Source organism: Thermobia domestica, chromosome 4 (genome assembly GCF_964235325.1).
Source record: "Thermobia domestica chromosome 4, izTheDome1.hap1.1, whole genome shotgun sequence".
In the NCBI taxonomy this organism is placed as follows: Eukaryota; Metazoa; Arthropoda; class Insecta; order Zygentoma; family Lepismatidae; genus Thermobia; species Thermobia domestica.
This window is the reverse complement of record NC_137457.1, coordinates 98821689-98840531: the sequence shown is the minus strand read 5'-3', so window position 1 is coordinate 98840531 and position 18843 is coordinate 98821689. Positions and strand designations below refer to the sequence as shown.

The 18843-nt window shown below is 35.5% G+C and overlaps 1 pseudogene; it reads right to left on the bottom strand.

Moving 5' to 3' along the window:
* Positions 1–15679: 15679 nt before the first annotated feature.
* Positions 15680–16384, bottom strand: LOC145682825 (cytochrome c oxidase subunit 2 pseudogene; annotated as a pseudogene).
* Between the last annotated feature and the right edge of the window lie 2459 nt (positions 16385–18843).

Below are 18843 nucleotides of genomic sequence, written 5' to 3'. Positions count from 1 at the left end.
AACGTATCTCAAGAATTATCCGTACATGAACCGCAGATCCTTAAAACCAAGAGATAGCTTTTTGTAGGAAGGACCAATTGTATGAAATTGTGCCATCAAGTCGACGAAAGGGCAGGAGAGAAAATAAAATATTTCGATATTGTTTCGCTTTATCTGTCCATAAATAAGGGTGCTAAATACATTGTAGGACATCCTAGAATTGATCTACAGGGTGATGAAAATATACCACCAATAAATAAAGTCAATGGTCTGATCAAAATGACGATATTTCCAAGTCGCCATCTTTATCATAGTCTCCGCCCTTATCGATGCAACAAGAAACTACTGTTTCCACTGTGTGCTGTTTGTGCCGAAGAAATGAACCCAAATCCTACAGCAACGTGTACGCACAATGATCAAGAGCGATGCCTTACTGGAACGTGGGTATCATACGAAATACAAAAAGCAATAGAATTAGGATATGAACCGGTGGAGATCTTTGAAATTATGATTATGACATTGAACAATATGACCCCATCACGAAAACAGGTGGCTTGTTCAAGGAATATATCAACACGCTTTTGAAATCGAAAATTGAAACTTCTGGATGGCCAAGTTCATATGTCACTGAAGAAGACAAAACAAAATTTATAGAAACCGTCCTGGAGCGTGAAGGTTTTGCACTGGATCCGACAAAAATTGAAAATGATCCTGCACGAAGAAGTTTATTTAAGGTTTGTGTTAATTCATTATGGGGCAAGCTTTCACAGCGTACAAACTTTAACCAGACCACAATTGTTGATCGGCCGGAAGAATTTTATGAAAAACTCTCATCCCCGGACATTGAACTCCATCAAATTGTACCCAACAATGATACCATGTTATATGCGTTCTGGGAGTAAATGAACATTTGTCTGTTCAAAACCGAAACACCAATGTTGTGTTAGGAGCATTTACAACATGTGACGCAGATCTGGAACTGTAGAGGTACCTTGAAATGTTGGAGGAACGTGTTTTATATTTCGACACGGATTATGTGATACTTACAGAAAAGCCGGGGGAGCCAACCATTGAACGTTCCATGTATTTGGGATGCTTATCCGATGAGATTGAATCTTATGGACAACGAGCCAACATCAAGACATTTGTTAGTGGAGGGCCGAAAAATAGCAGTTTAGAAATATACAATACACACACCATCATCACCAGCTACATATGTAAAATTAAAGAATTTACCTTAAATTACAATGCAGGACAGCAATTAAATTTCAATACGCTAAAAGAAATGATTACGAATCAATGCCTTGAGCAACTCACCATTACCTCCACCCATAAAATATGCAGGACCAAAGACCATACCATCTTCACTGCAAAGAAGAAAAAATGTACAGCATCCAGTAGACAAAACTTCGATATGAAGAACTCAATTTCTATGATACGGTACCGTACAGGTACGTTAATAACGGAAGTTGGAAGTGAAAGAAGAAGATGAAGAAAATCTGTAAATACCCAACGACGCCACCATTTATTTTTTCCTATTCCCTTTTTTCCTCCTTGACCAAAAAGCAGTAAAACTAAGAAAATGATGCAGTACCCAAAAGAGTTCATAAACCACCAACACCATCAGTGGAAGAAATGCAGTCATCTCGAAAGCGAGGAGGAAGGTGAGCCTAAATAGAGAGTGTCACACATCCACCTTTTACGAGTAAGTTTGATTTCTCTCTTATCAATATTTACTCGTTTTTGTTATTTCAGGAAAAAAAAAGAAATTCATAAAGTAATCCAGGATTTATTCTTTGTCTTTACAGGATACGTCTACAAGATTCGAAGATGACGACACGTTCAAAATATTCAGTAACTAAATTCTGTATTTATTGTGTTAATAAAATTGTATGTAAAAAGCACATACCTTTCGTTAAAATACAACAAGTTGAAAAAAATGTTTTATTATTTCCTGAAAGCTTGAAAACTTGGTTTCAAATAATGGGAATCTTCAAAAATTTAAGGTGGAAAGTTTGTCCAAAATTTGGTTTAAATGATCAGATTGAAAATATTTTGTTCGAAAAATTAAATAAAGATTTTTTAGTGTCCAAAATTTGATTTTTAATTTTTAGTTCGAAAAATATTTGATTTTAAAATTTTTAGATGTGGTTTACATCTTTAGTTCGGAACTTGTTTTTTTAAATTGGTTTAGTTCGAAAATTATTTGACTTTTTTGGGTTTCGAAAAAAATCATTTTTTTAGTTCGAAAAATAGATAGTTTTTAGTTTAAAATATATTTCGTTCGATAACAATTGTTTATTAGTTCGATTTTTTGAATTCTTTGTTTCAAATTTTTCAGTTCGATAATTTTCTGGTTGAACCTTTTTGTTTAAATATTTTTGTTTCATTTTTTGGTTCGAAAATATTTCGTTTCAATTTTTTTAGTTCAAAACATATTTAGGTTTCAAATTGTTTTAGTTCAAAACATATTTAGGTTTGAATTTTTTTTAGTTCGAAAAATATTTAGTTTGATAATTCCTACACTCTGTGGAACCGTTTCGAAAAGAATCGTAGGAGTTTAGGTAACAAAATCTGACAACACTGTTTCCACCATTTCCATTACTGACCAACAAAATGCTCTGCGTTTAAAAATCGCTTAAACTCTCAACAATGTGTTATAAGAGTTCTAACAATGAAATCTACATGCGACAAGGAGGAACTCCTCTTTTATCATTAGAGAATAAATATATCCTTTCAGAGACACACTAATTCAAGGGCAGGATCTACATACGTAAACATATATAATAAGAACCATCTTATACATGAAAGGAAATGATAATATTTAAGGTGAACTTCAGTACAATAACAATAAAAGGGAACGTAATTCTAAAATCACTGGAAAAGAATGGATCGCCGTCACTTCACTCTGAATTTCCCGCATGGGCTGGGGGTTAAAATCATGTGACTTCTATCAACCAATCAAAATTGAGGTACCAAAACTTTCATCTTACACATAAAATGAAACAAATGAGTGAGGGATTTCTCCACGTTATACCGTGTAATCTGTGCACCGTTTGGTGGGTCTAAAACCATGGGACTTCTATCCTTCAATCAGAATCGAGGTACCAAAACACACATCAAAGAGGACACCCGAATTTAAACGATCCCAGGGCCTAAGATCACGTGACCTCTACCAGCTAATCAGAAGCGAGATTATTTTAGCTGACTCGGTTCGCCATAAAGCGGGGCCTTACTATATATATATATATATATATATATAACTGATGTCTTTGAATGTAATCATTTTGTATAATTTTTCATGTATTGTGGAAAATATAATTTCATAGAATAGCATTGACACAGATGGGAATAGAACTCACAACCTTGCGATTTGAAATCCAACAACTTACCACTGATTTAACACAAACACTCTCCGTAATTTGCTTCTAGAGATGTATAACGGTCTCAGAAGACAAGGAAATTCATATCCACTGTAAACGCTTTATTTGTTCAACTGTGACTTTTATTTTAGTACCCAGGCGAGAATTGTATATTATCTCTTAGCTCTCAGCATTCTTTTACATATGGAAAAATTCCTTTACTTACTGAAGGCAAAATAACAAACAATCATGTCCTCACGTCAATACAAGTCTTCGAAATATAGTATCATTAAGTCTTTAAATCAATATTTTTTTCTACACTTGATAATAAGTCTTATTATATTTTATTTTAAAGAAGAAAATACACATCTGCAAAATTTTTCCCGATTCCAAAAATTTTCATAGAGTTTCGAACCTGGTTTACTGTTTTCCAAAGATACCCGAACTTGCAATTAGAAACATTTGCTTCATAACCGCAGTTTAGAGTACTGCCAACCTTTATCAGACAGGGATTACATAGGTACATTCTTCTTAATATTTGAAGGGGGTAATTTAGCCAATCCATTATTTTCTTAAATATGGAAAATTAAAAAAATGTTAATAGTTCATCACTCTAAGATGTATTTTAAAAATTTGTGAGGTTCATCTCGTTCCCTTACATGGGTAAATATTGCAAGAAAGTAAAATTTCGGACTTTATTGACCCAATTTATTCCTTTTAATGATGTCCTATTACCTTATATGATTATTTGGGCATGCAAAGGTGGGTATTATATTTCTTAACATATAAGTACATTAATGCACCTTTTGAAAATTAGAGAGGAGAACATTGGTCCACCCCTTAAACTTCGGAAATTACACCAGCTTAAATTTAATATATCTATCACTGCAAACTTTAGTGATCCATCTCCTTCCGTTTCACAGTTAAAATTACCAAAAATTAATCCCATCACGTTTTCAGTAATTAACACAATTTGTTTCCTTCAATGAGGTCTTATTACCTTATATAGTTATATGGACGTGTACAGAGATCGATTTTTTTTTAAGATATAGGAAGGGAAATTTAGGAAAGGTACGTTGGTTAACCCCTTAAATTTTAGAAATTGCATAATATAAAAATTTCTTATAAAAGTAAACTGCCCTTATGAGTACCATTATGCATTTTGCTGTTATATCTAATTCCCTTTCGAGGATAAAAAAAATGGCAAAACAGTATAAATTTCGGAAGTGGTTGACCACCCCTCTTTGATAAGGATTTACGCGTTGTATGGGTATGTAGAGGGGCATTTCCTTTATAGTACATGTATACCTTGATGACCCCTTTTGAAATTTTGTTTCGGTACTTAGAATCATACGTTAGATTTGGGAATTAACTCTTAACCAGAAACATTATAAAATACTACATAAACAGAAAGATCCGGTGTTTGAGGCCGTGTAAAAAATCATAACCTTAAACTTTAAAAATAATATTGTAACGCTTAAATATTTCACAACTACTGAAAAATAAGCTATACATTCTATAAGGTAAGCAAGTTCTAAGTGAATACATTATGCTTTATTAGGTGAAATATATATAAAATGAACATTATTCTCATTTGAAAATGGTTCCCATAAACACTACCTTAAATTAAACAAAAAGCAATACTTGTTCTTGTTTCCTCGTCCTAACTGAATACATTATGATTTATTTGATGAAATATCTGTAAAATAAATATGGTTCTCATAGCATGGTCCTCATTTGAAAATGTTTCTCATAAACACTACCTTAAATTAAGCAAAATGCAATACTAAAACTGTTTCCACTTTTAGAATCTTCTTCAATTTGTGATTCGTTTGTCTAGTTGCTTGACGCACATGTGATGCACACTTTCCTACTGCATTCAAGACAAATTGGGCTGCTGCACTTAATGCATTTGTACACAGTTTTTCTCTCTCTGCAAGACGGACAATTGGATCAATATTTTTTTTTCCATCTGGTCGCTAGGAACTCCAGTCGCAGCAGCGGTAATGTCCTCCTCAGGAGGTAAATAGTGGTAATTCATTTCTTTTATTTGCCTAGGAAGGTTCTGAACTTCCAATCTCCTTCTGAGACTTGATTCAATAAGCGACTGATCCAAACCTTTGACAAAATGAGAACAAGTAGTAATAGGTTTCTGACTGTAGCATAAATAGAGAATAAAGAAATTTACACTATTGATGATTATCATAGCATAAAATACTGCTAATGGTCATCATCTGGTTCTCCTTTTGGCAGAATATAACGAACATTTGAAGTCCAGTAAATCGACACCAGATTTTGTACTGTTGAGTTAATACACTATATCTGGTTTCTTTTTGACAGGATCTATTTCGATGCTATGATGCATGGACGACAAAAGCAAAACAGTCCATTTTCTCGTAGGAACAACTGTGACAAGAGTTGTTTCAACTAAAAAACCATACTGTGCTGAACCTACAGGTCTTGATTTCTGGGATAGAAATTCTGGTGGGAAATCTCTTTTGTTTTTCTTTAGAGAAACAACTAAAGTGAGATATCTCTCTTTAAGTGCTTCCACTAGTTCAACAGAGCTAAACCACTTATCTGCTGCAACGTTGCGATTGGAACCTTTAATTGGTCTGCGCAAGCGTAAAACTGGCTGAGTAGGCTTCAGCCATTTATGTTATTGTTCTGAAGGTCTTACTCCGCCACTAACACATGTAAATATATATACAGGCGATAAAAAGATAGGAGCGGTAGGAGTTAGCCATACACATTATTTCTATTCCATACTTTTAAGGCTTTTTTGGCATGTGCAACTTAAAAGCACACTTTCCTCGAAATCCTACCAGAATTTGTCTAGTGTTATGTTATAATTGAGACAATACATTTTCTGTGAATTCGAGATAATGTTGTAAAAGCAGAATCAGTTTACTTTCTCTCGTCACTGTTGGATGAATCGTTAAATCATAGACACATTAGTAGAATCTCGATTCTATTTTACTGACACTGTAACTCTAAAAACAGATCTTTCTGTAGAATCACTAGAGAAAATTGAGTACATGTCTTCGTGACCAGATTTAAAAATAGATGTTAACAATAGCAAAACAATCAACGCCTTAATTTCAACAAAATCTGTTTTTCTGTAGCTTGAAGGATTGGTACTTGATTTGGGTTTAGACTTAATGATTGCAGGTTTTCGTTTGTACGAAGTACTATTTCTTGAGCAATGGTTTCATTAAACAGAGAATCCCATATCTCACTGTCGCTCGGGTTTCCTATCCTTTGTCATTTTACGTTCAGTCCTAGCAAACGTCGGTCTTTTAGAAGATTATGATTACCTGTCCTTGCTGCTCTTGATGGTTCTTTACTTTCGCACTTGAACGTATTTCGTCCATAGGAGCACCTATCATCACTTGTATCAGGAACAACTTCCACGGAGAAGACTGAAGTTTCTGCTTCTAGAACGTAATTGTCTTCTTCATCAATTGTATTCTCTTTTTGATCGACTGAGTTTTCTCCAATTTGTTCTGGTTCTTCCCATAACAGTTAGTCTGGGTCATTAACATAGTCTGGGTCATTACCTGGTCTTGGTAACTTCTCCAAGATAATAATTAAACTAGTCTATTGGTCATTTCAACTTGATCAGAAAATGAGCTAAATTAGAGAAGTTGCCTAGTTCCATCATTCAACATAATTTTTTTGAGTGTATTTTAGCTCTGCTTTACCTCGGTCTGTATGTAAAATATTGATACATAATTTAAACACAACATTTGTTAAACAGGGCAGGAAATATAGAGTGAAACTTTAAAAATAAATTTATGCGTTGGTGCTTAAACAAATATTTTTATAAAGTACTTTCAGTTCACCTTAAATATTATGTTACAACTTCTTCAGATTTCTTTAAGTTGCAGTCCCCAAAATAATTGTAAATTGAAGAAATCAGAACGTCCGAATTGGCTACTATTTTCACGGAACAGTTTGTCCAATATTTAAAGTACGCATGATGCGATATTTGAAAGGAAAAGCGCATGTGTGTTGGAAAATTTAGTAGATTCCACACACTTTTTATATATAAACGCATATTACTTTGGTCAATCTTACCAACAATACCAAGTGAAATCATCTATGAATATGTTACTTCGGAAACATATTCAGATTAAATTACATGTCGTGTTATTATAGAATGATTTACACACTCCCATGTCGCTATTATTCGGAAGATATTAAAGACCCCATAGGCTAAGAAATGTCCAAACATATTTAATCGTGTTATTTCTGTAAGAATCAGTTACCACATCAAAAGTTAATTTTAATAAATATTTCTTATCAAATAATACCTTTATAATGTAAAAGACTTAAGACTATCACATTTGATAACTTGAAGCCTGTTGTCACATAATTTGTCTTCTTTTGCCTTGGTATTATGTTTTCAAACACATTGAGTCTTCAGTGGGCAGCGGTGGCTAAGTGGTAGAGCGTTCACCTCTGGTGCTTGGGGTTCGGGGTTCGATCCCAGTCCTCGACAAGTGAACTTTGTGGTGGACAAACAACGTGTGCGTGGGTTTTCTCGGGGTTCTCCCGTTTCCTCGCACTTTCGTTATTCCACCAACCCATTACTCATTACACATCATCACCGTCTCCTTTATGCTAACCGGCATAACCACGGGACGTAAAACTCAAAGATTTAATTTCATTTCACATTGTCTTCACTAGTAGGGATATAAAACTTGTTGTACACTCTGCATCAAAAAATTGCAACACCTAACGCCGTGCTACTAGGCCACCAAATATACACCTTCTTATCCCTTAATCGTGTCTGGTAAAGAGACCACCTCTCTCTCTCTCCTCCTTCTTCTCTCCATAACTAAAATTAGCTAACGACATGAACGCAATTCTAATTTCAAACTACTCATTCATTAGTATCGATGAAATGAAATAACAAAAAACAAGACGAAACAAGATTTATAAGTTGACTTAGGAAGAAACTGAAACACACACAATAAAAAATTGAAACCAATGGATGTAGGTTCAGAAATAAAGCTAAGAGAGAGAGAGAGAGAGAGAGAGAGAGAGAGAGAGAGACAAAGAAGAAAAAAGAAAAGAGAGAACAAATAAAAATGTGGAATTTAAAACTTAGTAAAAAAGCAACCTAACATTATAAAGTTCGGTTACCAGAAATCCAACAGTAATATAGAAATAACGTTTGTTTCTACATTTTTCAGCTAAATTCGAATATATATAGAGGATGCTTGAAACATCCATTAAGCCACTTTCAAAAAGGATACCATACTTATTTTCCAGTAGAACTGTAGATCTTACAGACACATTGAAGATAATGTCAAAAGTTTAACACATGGTTTGTTTCCGCGTGGTTCGGTTGTAAGTTTGGTAGTATTCATTGGGCGTACTGATGCAAACCAAATTCTGAAAAACCCAGTAGGTAGCGTAGGTCATATCTTCCATTGCAGACTACTAATACAAAGTGAACAAAGAAAAGAAAAAACGAAGAAAAGGAAGAAAGAAAGGAAGATAAAATTGAGTGAGTGCTATTTTACTGGTAAACTTTTATAAGAAATATCCTGTATTAAAAGTCCAAACCGTATCATTATGAAAGGTTACAAATGTTCAAATGGAAAATTGGACGTTCCATAAAGATGTAGCAGACCTTGCATGTTTCAGATTTCAACATGAATAAATCATATTCAATTAAAGCATGGAAACAAATTTGTGTCGAACTAGTATAAATAAAATTTTGTTTTCAAATAAACAAAGAAATTGTCATTTTTTAGTCTTTTCCGAAGATTTATCTGTTCCGAACATCCAGCATCACTTTCGTCTCTTGCGGATATAACGGTGTAATTTGCACACATAGAATGAACACGCTAGAACTCAAACGGATCAAAGTGTCAGTCGGATGATGTTGCTTAGCTTTTGCACCGCCGCTTGGTTGAGGATTCAAAGCCGTAGTGACTCGGTAATTCGACTGAGACTCCGTAACCCAGATGATAAAAAAAGATATTTGACTTATTCCTTTGCGTTTAAAAAGTATTTTTTTCAGAGATGACCAGGATTGCAGATGTTATCCCCAGAGCAGAAAAACTCGACGCTGAAGTTGACAGTTAATTACATTTTCCAGACAAGTTCTATCGGTCTCTTGCTCCGTTTTAACTTTCGAACACGCACATGCACATAAAGTGCGTCTGTACGTGAGAGAGATGTTAGAGCAGTGAAAGATGCTAAGACAGGATAGGGAAACGTCAAGAGAGAAAGAGAGAGAGACGAATATAAATATGAAACATACTGATTATTACACTGTATGATGAAGAACAGACACCGTTTATTCGAATTCTCGCCAGCGATGCTTTGTAAGTTCTCCAATAGAAGATAAATCTCTGTTTGCAGCCATTATTTTATGCGCATAAGTTATATTACCTGACGGGGAATCGAACCTAGATTTATCGCTGGACCTAGAGAGAAATTAGTGGCCACTAATAAAGAAAATCACATACAATCCAGGAAAATATACAAAAATAAAAACATATTATACAGTAATTTCACCGTGCAAATTCAAAAGGAAGCGAATAATAATAATAATAATGATAATAATAATAATAATAATAATAATAATAATAATAATAATAATAATAATAATAATAATAATAATAATAATATTAATAATAATAATAATAATAATAACCTATATTATAAAATTAAATTGGCTGTGACTTATATTCTCTTAAAATACCCGACCGATCTCGATCGAATATACAACATTTATAATGCTAGTACCTGGGAGTATTTTTATTTATTCGTTTCGACGGTGTTACCTATGGAAGGGGGAAATGAAAAAATATAAAAAACAAAGAAAACCATAAGTTTTGAATCAAACGACCAATATGGATGAGATTTGCAACATATATTACGTTTGTGCATGGAATGCTTTTAACCATTTCTCATTGATGGAGGAATGTAGGGAAGGTGGAGGACGGGAGTTATACAAAAATCAATGCAAGTTAAAATAAAAGTACTATGTTAATGAGTTAATAAGTCTTGAACTACCGGGCAGATCTGCATAAAATTTTTAGCATAGATGAGGTTTGGGCCTAATATGGTTTTTATTATTTCACTTTCACGCTAGAATTTAGAGGAGGGGAATGGGAAAGGGATATATATATACATATATATATGAACATAAATAAAATTTAATAAGTCTTGAACCACCGTACCAATCTCGATAAAAATTTTCAGCTTAGATGAAGTTCGAACCCGAGATGGTTTTAATTATATGATTTTAGTGGTGTAACTAAAGAAAGGGGGAAGAATAGCAAAATTTAAAAGAGAACGAAAAATGACCCATATTAGTATCGAATCTATAATTTTTGCAGTCGCTGAAATGAACAATGACACATCTGATGTCGTTTAAATCCAAATTCATCCCGCCACATGCAGGAGGGGAAGACATATAAAAATGATCAGAATAACCATTATCATTGTCGAATTCATAGTTTTCCGGGTGGCTGAGATAAACAAAAACATTGAAGATGTTGTGCTCCGCAACGTGGGAAATATAAAACTCGTCGAAAATGAGTAATAGAAAAATAGAGCGCTTTAGTAATAGAAAAAGTGACTGAATAACGCAGCATATTATTGTTTTTTCCCAATTTAGCCCAGCAAAGTGGTCAATTGATGCTAGTAATAATAATAATAATAATAAATAATAATAATAATAATAATAATAATAATAATAATAATAATAATAATAATAATAATAATAATTATTATTATTATTATTATTATTATTATTATTATTATTATTATTCGTGTACTTTTGACTTTATAGAATTCAAATTCTATAAATTAATTCTTAAGATGTTTTTATTTCTGTAATTTTTCCTAGATTGTAAGTTGTTTCGTTTACTAGTGGGTACTAATTTCTCTCTAGGTCATCGAATAAATGAATTTCGTTGCGTACTTAGGTGCAAATAACCTTACAGGAAGAAGGTTAATCGTTCCATAGATCAAGGCTAAAGTAAGTAATATTTCGGTTTTAGTTTCAGGTGGCATTATAGTCGGTTTCGCTCGAGCCTTCGAGCAGTGCAGATCGCAGCAGACCCGAAAGTGACTATTTGATTTATCCACACCTGTTGAGAATTGTTCATCGACGTTAGTTGAGGCCTATTTAGGCTAATTGGTGTTATTCTACTCCATTGAAGTTCGTTTAAGTTGTTTTATTATTCAAGTGCGATGCCATATAAGAAACAATTGCAATACAAGCTTATGTTTGATAAACGATACCGGAGTTCTCAACCCCATTCCAGCCTTGTCTACCAATGGTTAACTGATATTTTTCCAGGTATTTTTGAGAAAATTTGTGCAACACAGCTCCACGAAGAGTCTTAGAGTATTTCCATCAAATTTAAAACTATTACGGCGTATGATCAGTTTCGCTCCACAGTGCCGGACACAGTGCCCTTTCAGCATGCTGACGGTAACACAAACCTTGTGCGCATTGTACCAGCTGAAGACCCAGTGAAATGGTTCGTGTTTATGATTCTCCACTTGAAGTGCCCCTAACAGTGTTGGAGGATCATTTTCAGGCCTATGGTACCGTGCGCCGAGTAGAAACGCAATATTGGACCGCCCCATTTCCTACTGCAATCGACAATGGTTTTAGAATTATATACATGGAGCTGACGAAACACATCCCTTCCCGTGTAATTGTACAGGGCTATAAAGTGAGCGTCTCGTATGAAGGACAACCTATCACCTGTTTTTTTTTTTTTTTTGCCACACCGTATCAGTGTCTGCACACCGTATCTAGCTGCCCAGTCAAGAAAAAACCGGTTTCACAGGGTGTGAAACCTAACGCTGTATCTGTTCAGATGACGGAGATAGGGAAAGTACCTTGTCCTGGTCCTACCTCAGGATTTGTGGATCGCTGGCGGGGGCAACTTTGGAACTCCCGTCCGGACTCGCGCAGGTTAATCGTATCCTTGATGATGATGCTTTTCCTGAGTTACCTCGCCGTTTAGACGATCCTATGTCATATAAACCATTGCAGCCCGAGATGGAAGAGCCCACACTCCTTGCGTCCCCGAAGGAACCTACCGATACGCCACTGAAAGTTTCGAAGTTGTCAGTGCAATTTTCAAATCAGAATATTAGAACGATCTCGGCAAAGTCTATGGCAAGTAGAAATGAAGCTTTTATTCTTCCCACTTTCTCACAGAGTTCAATTTCCGAGGAGTCTGAATCTCTCTCGCAACAAAAACGTCGCTGAGTTTCAAGTTCAGCAAATGAAAAGAATGAACAACCTGCTTCCCAATGTGTTCCACCACGATCAAAAGAGTAAAGTTCACGTGACCCGCTCCCGCAAGGCCGATCCACATCTGACTCTGAATTATAGTGAGTGCTGTTAGTTTGCCTTCTTTTCATGATACGATAAAAACGGTGTTTCTGTGTTAAATCAAATGCGTGGTTTTTTGGTATCTTTATTTTTTCTCGTTAGTTGTTTTCAAGTGCGTCCGAATGGCGGTTTTGGTGTGGTCTTTACTACCAATATTTCTACGGATTTTTGAAGTAAGTACTGTAATGTGTGTTTTTCATAGTGCCTCAGAGCATGCCCATGTTAAATAAATTCACTCTTCTAAATCTTAATATTAATAGGTTTAGCTCTGCACCAAATTTAACGTCGCTAAAGCAGTTTATAGAGCGACGCCATTCTAAAGTATGTTGTCTCACTGAATTGACTTTTCATTCTTTCGATTTTCTCCCCGATTTTAACGCTATTATTAATTGTCAAAACACCACAGGAGTCGCGACAGTTGTCAGAAATGTTTAGGTTATGATTGTGTCATGCTCTCAACTGAAGGTAGAGCAATTAGATGTTATATCTGAGGCTTATGTATAATCCTATTGTATGTTTATTCTGGATTTCTGAAAATTAGAGAGATGGATGAGTGTTTTTGCAACAACTATACCATCTATAATTCCTCCTGGTGTCGATCAATGTATAATGTTGGGCGATTTTAATGTGGTGATGATCCTAGAGACTCACTCACCCCCTCACCTACCTACCAATCACTAGTTGAGCTTGTGCGTGCCATGAAGCTACATGATGCTCTTTTTGTTTCTAACTCTCCGCATGTGATGACATATCACTCTATGTCCACGCAGAGCCGCCTAGATAGGGTTTATTTCACAGATCCTTTATGCAAGGCAGTGCTTCACGTTTTAACCCTCTTGCGCCCTTTGTCAAATCATGCTGCAGTTGGAGCAGCTTTTAAGCTTCCCTTTTCTCTTCCCGCTGGACAAGGTCCATCGTATTGGAAGATTATCAATACGCTTTTGTCTTGTGAGGAGGTGATCGACGGATTTACGACGCGCGTTGAGTATTGGTGTAAGATGAAACGACAGTTCCCCAATGTTTATTCATGGTGGCAAGCATACGGTAAACCAAAAATTCGCAGTTTTTTTCCAATGGCGTGGTAAAATGGTACAACAACAGGACCGTACGCTCTCAGAATTTTTCTATATCGCTCTCAGCGAGTTATGGGCGACCCCCCAACCTTGGCTAACATAATCCAAATTCAGGAACTTAAGAGTAGGTTGCGTCAACTAGATTCTCATGCATCAATACAAGCATATTTTTCGGAGGACTTTTATCATTGTTTTCCCGATGTCAATATCAAGCAGCGGCTTCAAATCCAAAGTGGTGGGTAGGAGAGAAATGTGATAAAAGGTGGCGTAATAAACAAGTGGCTAGGAATGTGGAACCGATAATAACGTGGAGACCATGGAAGCCTGTTGCTATGAAAAATGTTGAGCCGTAAACAGCATCTGCGATGGTGAATGGTGCTTCGTAATATTCGTATGCTTGTAGAGCAGTAAAATATAGGCCTAGGAGAATTGTAAGTAGTAGCCCTTGTGTGGCTTGGGTGTGGTTGCCCTCTATTAGACTGTGATGAGCTCATGTTACAGTAACTCCTGAGGCCAGTAGAATTGCAGTATTAAGAAGGGGAATGTGTATTGGGTTAAATGGCACAATGCCTGCAGGGGGCCAGAAAGATCCAATTTCTACTGTTGGTGCCAATCTACTATGGAAGAAGGCTCAGAAGAATGAGACGAAAAAGAATACCTCAGAAATAATAAATAAAATTATGCCTCACCGAAGACCTAATGTAACTTGCATAGTGTGTAATCCTTGATATGTTCCTTCTCGAGTTACATCTCGTCATCATTGAATTATAGTTAATAATGTAATTAGTATGCCTAGGAAAAATAGAGAGGGGTCATATTGGTGGAATCATTTAGTAAGTCCTGTAGTTGTAATTAAGGCGCCTAAGGCCCCAGTAAGTGGCCAAGGGCTTTGATCAACAAGGTGGTAAGGATGATTTTGTGGTGCTGACATAAGTAACTTCTCTTGAGTATAGTGTATCTAGAACTGCAAATACATATGATTGAATTACTGCGACGGCAGATTCTAATATTAGGAGGGCAATTTGTCCAATTATTAGTAGGGAGAGTATGGAGAGAGATAAAGAAGGGCCTGTATTACCTAGTAAAGTTAAGAGAAGATGTCCTGCGATTATGTTTGCTATTAATCGAACAGCTAAAGTTCCAGGCCGAATGATGTTGCTAATTATTTCAATACATACTATGAATGGTATGAGAGGGGCCGGGGTTCCAGAAGGAACGAGATGAGCAAATATGTGTTGGGTGTGATTCATTCAGCCATAGATTATGAAGCTTATTCAAAGAGGGAGGGCAAGAGTTAATGTGAAGGTTAGGTGACTAGAGCTAGTAAATACGTAGGGAAATAGGCCTATAAAATTGTTAAACAAGATGAAGGAGAATAAAGAAATAAATAGGAAGGTTCTCCCTTGATAACTAGTAGGGCCAAGAATAGTTTTGAATTCCTTATGGAGAGTTAAGGTAATTTTATTTCATAGAATGTTTGGTCGTCCTGGTAAGAATCAGAATGGGATTGGAATAATTAGAAGTCCAATTACTGTTCTAAGTCAGTTAAATGATATATTTATAATTGAAGTAGAGGGATCAAAAGTTGAAAAAAGGTTTGTTATCACTTTCAATTTATAGTTGTTTTCTTAATATTGATGTCACTTAAGGAAGGATCAGGGGTATTTGAATTAAAATATATGATAGATGCAAATAGAAGGTAGCATAAGGAAAATATAATAAATAAGATAAGTCATTTTAGGGGGGATATTTGTGGGATAGAAAAATACTATTGAGTAGTAATTTAAGCTTGACATGCTTACGTTATAATTTAACTAATTTTTCCATTGGAAGTAATTGTTATTTTACTATCTTTTGGTTTAAGAGACCATTGCTTACTTTCAGCCATCCAATGAAAGTTCTTGTATTATTTTTGTTACTCATTTAATGAATACTGAATGAGGGCAGGCTTCAACAACAATTGGTATGAAACTGTGATTTGCACCACAGATTTCTGAACATTGACCAAAGAATAGGCCTGTACGTGTAATGTTGGCTGCTACTTGATTTAAGCGTCCTGGAGTAGCATCCGCCTTAATACCAAAGGCGGGTATGGCCCATGAGTGAAGAACATCGGCGGCGGTAATTAGGATACGAATATCAATGTTAATAGGTAATACAATACGATTGTCTACATCTAATAGACGAAATGAATTGGGATTTATTTCATTAATGGGAATTATGTAAGAATCAAATTCTGTTAAGGAGAAGTCAGAGTATTCATAGCTTCAGTATCATTGATGCCCAATTGTTTTAAGGGTGATTGCTGGTTGATGAATTTCATCTAGTAGGTATAAGAGTCGTAAAGATGGGAGAGCAATGAAGATTAGCGTAATGGCGGGCAAGATCGTTCAAATAGTTTCTAGAGTTTGTCCTTCTAACAGATTGCGGTTAATATATGTGTTTGGTAGAAGGGAGGCTAGTAGATAACCTACAAGAACTGTAATTATGGTCACAATGAGTATTGTATGATCATGAAAATATGTTATTTGTTCTATTACAGGGGATGCTGCATCTTGAAGACCTAGCTGATTTCAAATGGCCATTTCTAAGGAAGACATTTATTCTTATATTTGGGGCTTAGGCCCAATGCACTTATCTGCCACCTTAGAAGTTTGTTAATAAGGGAAGTTCTGCATAACTATGTTCTGCAGGGGGCAGGTTTTGAAATCACTCTAGAGATGTTGTTTGTTGATCTGAAAAGATTACTGGCCGAGCTCTTGCGAAGGCTTCTCATATAATAATTACAAGCACTAAGACAGCGATGAAAGAGAGGAATGAGCCAATACTTGATACTATATTTCATGTAGTATAAGCGTCTGGGTAATCTGAATATCGACGAGGTATTCCTCTTAGTCCTAAGAAATGTTGAGGAAAGAATGTGATATTTACTCCTATAAATATTACTAAGAATTGAATTTTTAGTCATGTAGGGTTTATTGTTGTCCCTCTAAATAAAGGGAATCAATGAATAAGTCCCGCTATGATAGCGAATACGGCACCTATGGATAGTACATAGTGAAAATGTGCTACTACATAGTAGGTGTCGTGGAGAACAATATCTAAGGATGAGTTTGCTAGTACGACTCCTGTGAGACCACCTACGGTAAAAAGGAAAATGAAGCCTAAAGTTCATAAGATTGAAGGTGAGTAAGTTATTTGTGCTCCGTGAAGTGTGGCAATTCATCTAAATACCTTAATTCCTGTAGGAACGGCAATGATTATTGTGGCTGCGGTAAAGTAAGCACGAGTGTCAACGTCTATACCAACAGTGAACATATGGTGAGCCCATACAATAAATCCTAAGAATCCAATTGCTAGTATTGCATAAATTATTCCTAGAACACCAAAAGTTTCCTTTTTACCACTTTCTTGGGTTACAATATGTGAAATTATACCGAATCCTGGAAGAATTAAAATGTAAACTTCAGGATGGCCGAAGAACCAGAATAGGTGTTGATATAAAATTGGATCTCCTCCTCCGGAAGGATCAAAGAAGGAGGTATTAAGATTTCGATCAGTTAAGAGCATTGTAATGGCCCCTGCTAGCACGGGAAGGGATAAAAGAAGCAATACGGCAGTAATTACTACAGATCAAACAAATAATGGTATTCGTTCTAAGGTTATTCCGGGAGTTCGCATGTTAATTACAGTTGTAATAAAATTTACTGCACCAAGAATTGAGGATACACCGGCTAGGTGGAGGGAAAAAATAGAAAGATCGACAGAGGCTCCGGCGTGAGCAATAGCTCTAGAAAGAGGGGGATATACAGTCCACCCTGTTCCCGCACCACTCTCTACAATTCTTCCTGTTAATAGTAGGGTTAGTGAGGGTGGTAGTAATCAGAATCTTATGTTGTTTAGACGAGGGAATGCTATATCAGGCGCCCCTAGTATTAAAGGTACTAATCAATTACCGAAGCCCCCAATTATAATTGGCATAACTATGAAGAAAATTATAATGAAAGCATGAGCAGTAACAATTACATTATAAATTTGATCGTCACCAATTAGACTACCTGGCCGACCAAGTTCAGCTCGAATAAGAAGACTTAGTGATGTTCCTACTATTCCTGCCCAAGCCCCAAAAATTAAGTATATTGTACCAATATCTTTATGGTTTGTAGAAAATAATCATCGTTGCAAGTGAAATTAAATAGGGTGGCCGAAGCACTAGGCGATAGATTGTAAATTTATTTATGGTTAAATAAACCTCCTATTAGGTTTTATAGTCAATATTTATGATATCGGACTGCAATTCCGGAGTAGTAGTTAATATACTAAGACCTAAAAGATCGCCTTTTATTTATAGCTTTGAAGGCCATTAGTTTTTTTAACTTAAAGTCTTGTTTAAAGGATGTTGACAGTTAGAGGTAAAATGATTATGCCTCTTAATGAAGTAATAATGAATATTGATCTAATTGATGTTTCTTGATTTTTTTTCACTAAAGATGTTCATGTTTGGTTATGGTGATTAATAATGAAAGCAGCATAGGCGATTCGCATATAATAGAAAAGGGTAATTAGTGCTGTTATTACTATTAGGGTGGGGATAATAAATGATATTTGTTCGGCAGTTTTTATAATGATGATTCACTTAGGTAAGAATCCTAAGAATGGTGGGAGGCCACCTAAAGATAAAAGACTAGTAAAAATGGCTAATTTTGTTGTTACAACAATTTTATTAGAAAAGGTTTGGCTAATATGAAATATTTTGTTTATTGCGAAAAGAGTGACTGCTATTGCTGAGAGTAAGGCATAAAATAGGAAGTAGAGGGATCATGCTATATCACTTAATAGTAGGGCTATAAGTATTCAACCGGTGTGATTAATAGATGAGAATGCTATGATTTTACGTAGTGATGTTTGATTTAAGCCCCCAATTGAGCCCACTACTAAGGATAAGGCTAAGGTTAGGTAGATTAAATTTGTAGGTTTTAAGCTGTAAGAAAGTAGACCAAGAGGAGCCAGTTTTTGTCATGTTATTAAAATAATGCAGTCTATT